Source organism: Eutrigla gurnardus, assembly GCF_963514095.1.
Source record: "Eutrigla gurnardus genome assembly, chromosome: 17".
In the NCBI taxonomy this organism is placed as follows: Eukaryota; Metazoa; Chordata; class Actinopteri; order Perciformes; family Triglidae; genus Eutrigla; species Eutrigla gurnardus.
Window position 1 is genome coordinate 13,878,381 of NC_139928.1, and position 6,737 is coordinate 13,885,117.

A 6,737-nucleotide genomic window follows, 5' to 3' on the forward strand; every position below is an offset into this window, starting at 1 on the left:
TCTCCAGCCGGGATTCGAACCTGAGGCTGCTGCATATATGCGGACGTGGGTAAATGGCATGCACTCTAACCACTCAACCACCTGCCTGCCTTCCATGAATAAGCCCTTTTATGACTGTTTTGGACTCACTACACTCAGATTTTGATTGACACGCGATATAGAAGCATATGTTAGGACTTTTACATCATTTTTACAACATTTTATGAATTTTGTCGATTTTTCACTTTTTTTTCGACATGCTATAGTATGACTTTTTTTTTTCCTGAAAAAAATGATCATGGCTTTTTATGGCTGTTTTGGACTCACTACATTGAGACTTGGTGCATCAAGCGATATGAGCGATTTTTATGACTCTTTAACAATTTTAAATATTTTTTTATGAATATATTCTGACTGACTTTTTCGTGAATTTTCGACATGCTATAGTATGACTTTTTTTGGGGGTGGGGGGATATGACTAAGCCTTTTTATAACTATTTTGCACTCACTACACTCAGATTTTGATTGACAGGCGATATAGAAGCATAGAACTTTTACATAATTTTTACAACATTTTATGAATTTTGTCGATTTTTCACTTTTTTTTCGACATGCTATAGTATGACTTTTTTTTTTCCTGAAAAAATTGATCATGGCTTTTTATGGCTGTTTTGGACTCACTACACTGAGACTTTGTGCATCAAGCTATATGAGCGATTTTTATGACTCTTTAACAATTTTAAATATTTTTTTATGAATATATTCTGACTGACTTTTTCGTGAATTTTCGACATGCTATAGCATGACCTTTTTTTAACAATATGATCAAGGCTTTTTTTTTTTAAGATTATCATCTTGCATAGACACCTTTGTATTTAGCGGTGGATAGAGAGGAAACATGGGAGAGAGAGGGGGATGTGACATGTATCAAAGGATCTCCAGCCGGGATTCGAACCTGAGGCTGCTGCATATATGCAGACATGGGTAAATGGTATGCACTCTAACCACTCAACCACCTGCCTGCCTGCCATGAATAAGCCTTTTTATGACTGTTTTGGACTCACAACACTCAGATTTTGATTGACACGCGATGTAGAAGCATATGTTAGGACTTTTACATCATTTTTACAACATTTTATGAATTTTGTCGATTTTTCACTTTTTTTTCGACATGCTATAGTATGACTTTTTTTTTTCCTGAAAAAATTGATCATGGCTTTTTATGGCTGTTTTGGACTCACTACATTGAGACTTGGTGCATCAAGCGATATGAGCGATTTTTATGACTCTTTAACAATTTTAAATATTTTTTTATGAATATATTCTGACTGACTTTTTCGTGAATTTTCGACATGCTATAGTATGACTTTTTTTTGGGGGGGGGGGGGATATGACTAAGCCTTTTTATAACTATTTTGCACTCACTACACTCAGATTTTGATTGACACGCGATATAGAAGCATATGTTAGGACTTTTACATCATTTTTACATCATTTTATGAATTTTGTCGATTTTTCACTTTTTTTTCGATATGACTTTTTTTTTTCCTGAAAAAATTGATCATGGCTTTTTATGGCTGTTTTGGACTCACTACACTGAGACTAGGCGCGTCAAGCGAGATGAGCGTTTTTTATGCCTTTTTAACAATTTTAAATATTTTTTTATGAATATATCCTGACTGAATTTTTCGTGAATTTTCGACATGCTATAGTATGACTTTTTTTGGGGGGAGGGAGGGGATATGACTAAGCCTTTTTATAACTATTTTGCACTCACTACACTCATATTTTGATTGACACGCGATATAGAAGCATATGTTAGGACTTTTACATAATTTTTACAACATTTTATGAATTTTGTCGATTTTTCACTTTTTTTTCGACATGCTATAGTATGACTTTTTTTTTTCCTGAAAAAATTGATCATGGCTTTTTATGGCTGTTTTGGACTCACTACACTGAGACTTGGTGCATCAAGCTATATGAGCGATTTTTATGACTCTTTAACCATTTTAAATATTTTTTTATGAATATATTCTGACTGACTTTTTCGTGAATTTTCGACATGCTATAGCATGACCTTTTTTTAACAATATGATCAAGGCTTTTTTTTTTTAAGATTATCATCTTGCATAGACAACTTTGTATTTAGCGGTGGATAGAGAGGAAACAAGGGAGAGAGAGGGGGATGTGACATGTATCAAAGGATCTCCAGCCGGGATTCGAACCTGAGGCTGCTGCATATATGCGGACGTGGGTAAATGGCATGCACTCTAACCACTCAACCACCTGCCTTCCTTCCATGAATAAGCCCTTTTATGACTGTTTTGGACTCACTACACTCAGATTTTGATTGACACGCGATATAGAAGCATATGTTAGGACTTTTACATCATTTTTACAACATTTTATGAATTTTGTCGATTTTTCACTTTTTTTTCGACATGCTATAGTATGACTTTTTTTTTTCCTGAAAAAATTGATCATGGCTTTTTATGGCTGTTTTGGACTCACTACATTGAGACTTGGTGCATCAAGCGATATGAGCGATTTTTATGACTCTTTAACAATTTTAAATATTTTTTTATGAATATATTCTGACTGACTTTTTCGTGAATTTTCGACATGCTATAGTATGACTTTTTTTGGGGGTGGGGGGATATGACTAAGCCTTTTTATAACTATTTTGCACTCACTACACTCAGATTTTGATTGACAGGCGATATAGAAGCATAGAACTTTTACATAATTTTTACAACATTTTATGAATTTTGTCGATTTTTCACTTTTTTTTCGACATGCTATAGTATGACTTTTTTTTTTCCTGAAAAAATTGATCATGGCTTTTTATGGCTGTTTTGGACTCACTACACTGAGACTTTGTGCATCAAGCTATATGAGCGATTTTTATGACTCTTTAACAATTTTAAATATTTTTTTATGAATATATTCTGACTGACTTTTTCGTGAATTTTCGACATGCTATAGCATGACCTTTTTTTAACAATATGATCAAGGCTTTTTTTTTTTAAGATTATCATCTTGCATAGACACCTTTGTATTTAGCGGTGGATAGAGAGGAAACAAGGGAGAGAGAGGGGGATGTGACATTTATCAAAGGATCTCCAGCCGGGATTCGAACCTGAGGCTGCTGCATATATGCGGACGTGGGTAAATGGCATGCACTCTAACCACTCAACCACCTGCCTGCCTTCCATGAATAAGCCCTTTTATGACTGTTTTGGACTCACTACACTCAGATTTTGATTGACACGCGATATAGAAGCATATGTTAGGACTTTTACATCATTTTTACAACATTTTATGAATTTTGTCGATTTTTCACTTTTTTTTCGACATGCTATAGTATGACTTTTTTTTTTCCTGAAAAAATTGATCATGGCTTTTTATGGCTGTTTTGGACTCACTACATTGAGACTTGGTGCATCAAGCGATATGAGCGATTTTTATGACTCTTTAACAATTTTAAATATTTTTTTATGAATATATTCTGACTGACTTTTTCGTGAATTTTCGACATGCTATAGTATGACTTTTTTTTGGGGGGGGGGGGATATGACTAAGCCTTTTTATAACTATTTTGCACTCACTACACTCAGATTTTGATTGACACGCGATATAGAAGCATATGTTAGGACTTTTACATCATTTTTACATCATTTTATGAATTTTGTCGATTTTTCCCTTTTTTTTCGATATGACTTTTTTTTTTCCTGAAAAAATTGATCATGGCTTTTTATGGCTGTTTTGGACTCACTACACTGAGACTAGGCGCGTCAAGCGAGATGAGCGTTTTTTATGCCTTTTTAACAATTTTAAATATTTTTTTATGAATATATTCTGACTGACTTTTTCGTGAATTTTCGACATGCTATAGCATGACCTTTTTTTAACAATATGATCAAGGCTTTTTTTTTTAAATATTATTTTCTTGCATAGACACCTTTGTATTTAGCGGTGGATAGAGAGGAAACATGGGAGAGAGAGGGGGATGTGACATGTATCAAAGGATCTCCAGCCGGGATTCGAACCTGAGGCTGCTGCATATATGCAGACATGGGTAAATGGTATGCACTCTAACCACTCAACCACCTGCCTGCCTGCCATGAATAAGCCTTTTTATGACTGTTTTGGACTCACAACCAGTGGCGTGCACAGACATTTTGGGGGGCAGGTGCTCAGTGAAAAATAAGGGCACTTTATGCGGCATGTAGAACTGACGGCTGCCTTATTATGGCAGTGTGAGATTTAAAAAATAAATAAACATTACAGGCACATGTTGAACGTTATATGCTATTGTTTTATTTCCCACAGAGCTGCTCCCCTGGGCTGCCTGCTGTAGCTCCCTTTCTTTTTCCCTTCTTATCCTCTCCTTTCTAGGCATTATGCTGCAATTGGTAAATAAAAAGAGACCAACAATATGAATAAGACTGTTTGGTTATATTTCAACAAGGCACAGGGCTACTTTTTCTGCAGGCAATTGGGTATTGCCTGTTTGTCATTTAGCAAATACATTACTGCAAGTGTTAATTATGTAGGCCTAGCCTAATGTAAACCTACACAATAGCCTACTAAATATTCATCTTAAGTAAGTATACAGATAGATTCACATGCTGTAGAATACCAATGACAAACTCTACTGGTGGTCATCATCATGTCATATCTATTACTGATTTTGGGTAGCATCTAGCTTGTGAGCAGCCGATAATTTATGCCCAGCTGTGTGGCGTTGAGACCGGCTACTTCACAACAGAGACAAATAAATGCAAGTTGCAGCTTGGCAACTGAGGCGCGTTCACACTGCTTTTATTTTGAAAATTGACCGGATTGTCTCGTGTTTCTTTGTGTGAAAAAAACGAACTTTCAAAAGGGCACTTGCTTGGTCCAGAGGGCAAGGGCAGGTGCTTTAGCACCACCTAGTGTCTACCTGTGCACGCCACTGCTCACAACACTCAGATTTTGATTGACACGCGATGTAGAAGCATATGTTAGGACTTTTACATCATTTTTACAACATTTTATGAATTTTGTCGATTTTTCACTTTTTTTTCGACATGCTATGACTTTTTTTTTCCTGAAAAAATTGATCATGGCTTTTTATGGCTGTTTTGGACTCACTACACTGAGACTTGGTGCATCAAGCGATATCAGCGATTTTTATGACTCTTTAACAATTTTAAATATTTTTTTATGAATATATTCTGACTGACTTTTTCGTGAATTTTCGACATGCTATAGTATGACTTTTTTTGGGGGGGGGGGGATATGACTAAGCCTTTTTATAACTATTTTGCACTCACTACACTCAGATTTTGATTGACACGCGATATAGAAGCATATGTTAGGACTTTTACATCATTTTTACATCATTTTATGAATTTTGTCGATTTTTCACTTTTTTTTTCGATATGACTTTTTTTTTCCTGAAAAAATTGATCATGGCTTTTTATGGCTGTTTTGGACTCACTACACTGAGACTTGGTGCATCAAGCTATATGAGCGATTTTTATGACTCTTTAACAATTTTAAATATTTTTTTATGAATATATTCTGACTGACTTTTTCGTGAATTTTCGACATGCTATAGCATGACCTTTTTTTAACAATATGATCAAGGCTTTTTTTTTTTAAGATTATTTTCTTGCATAGACAACTTTGTATTTAGCGGTTGATAGAGAGGAAACATGGGAGAGAGAGGGGGATGTGACATCAATCAAAGGATCTCTAGCCGGGATTCGAACCTGAGGCTGCTGCATATTTGCAGACATGGGTAAATGGCATGCACTCTAACCACTCAACCACCTGCCTGCCTGCTGTGAATAAGCCTTTTTATGACTGTTTTGGACTCACTACACTCAGATTTTGATTGACACACGATATAGAAGCATATGTTAGGACTTTTACATCATTTTTACAACATTTTATGAATTTTGTCGATTTTTCACTTTTTTTTCAACATGCTATAGTGTGACTTTTTTTTTTTCATCATCATCATCATCATATGGCTGTAAAGGCCCATGCACTTCTGCTTCAACTGTCAATGAGAAACAAACACAATTTTTCTGGCAACAAAAAAGTCCCAAAAATGAACCAAACTGTAAAATAAAGATATGTATGGTAATATACTGAAATATGCAAATTGGGTCAGTGGTAGCATGCATTTTGGATTTACTTTTACAAAACATAAATGTAAATCCAGATGTATCTATCTATCTATCTATCGATCTATCTGGTTCCACTTTTGTAAATGGGATTTATAAATGGCATACACACACAGATTCATGCTGACACCACCTTGGTTTGTGCATCACAGAGCATGCCGGCTGGGGGAGGGTGGTCTGTGAGGAGGGGGAATGTACGGCATTGATGTGGCTTTGTCGCCACCCTTTGTAAAAATGAGAATACAACACTTCACTGTGTCAAGGGGACGAGGAGGAGGCTTTTGTCAGAAGCGTGCCCTCTGGTGACAAAAGTCTGACCTAAACAACAACCAGCTTGAGTCCATTTACGGTGGGAGAAGTTGAACAAACACAATGCCTTCCTTTGCAGAATAAAACTATAAACACATGCAAGACACATCTGAAATCAGCAGCAGACACGTTGTTTTACGGCTACACTACATAGTGTTAATTATCCCCTTGTCAGGGTTGCCATCATGTCATTGTTATACATCTTGTTGTTGGGTCTTGTAAAAATGAAAGCAGATAATCCTAATCCCGATAACACAAATTAAAATT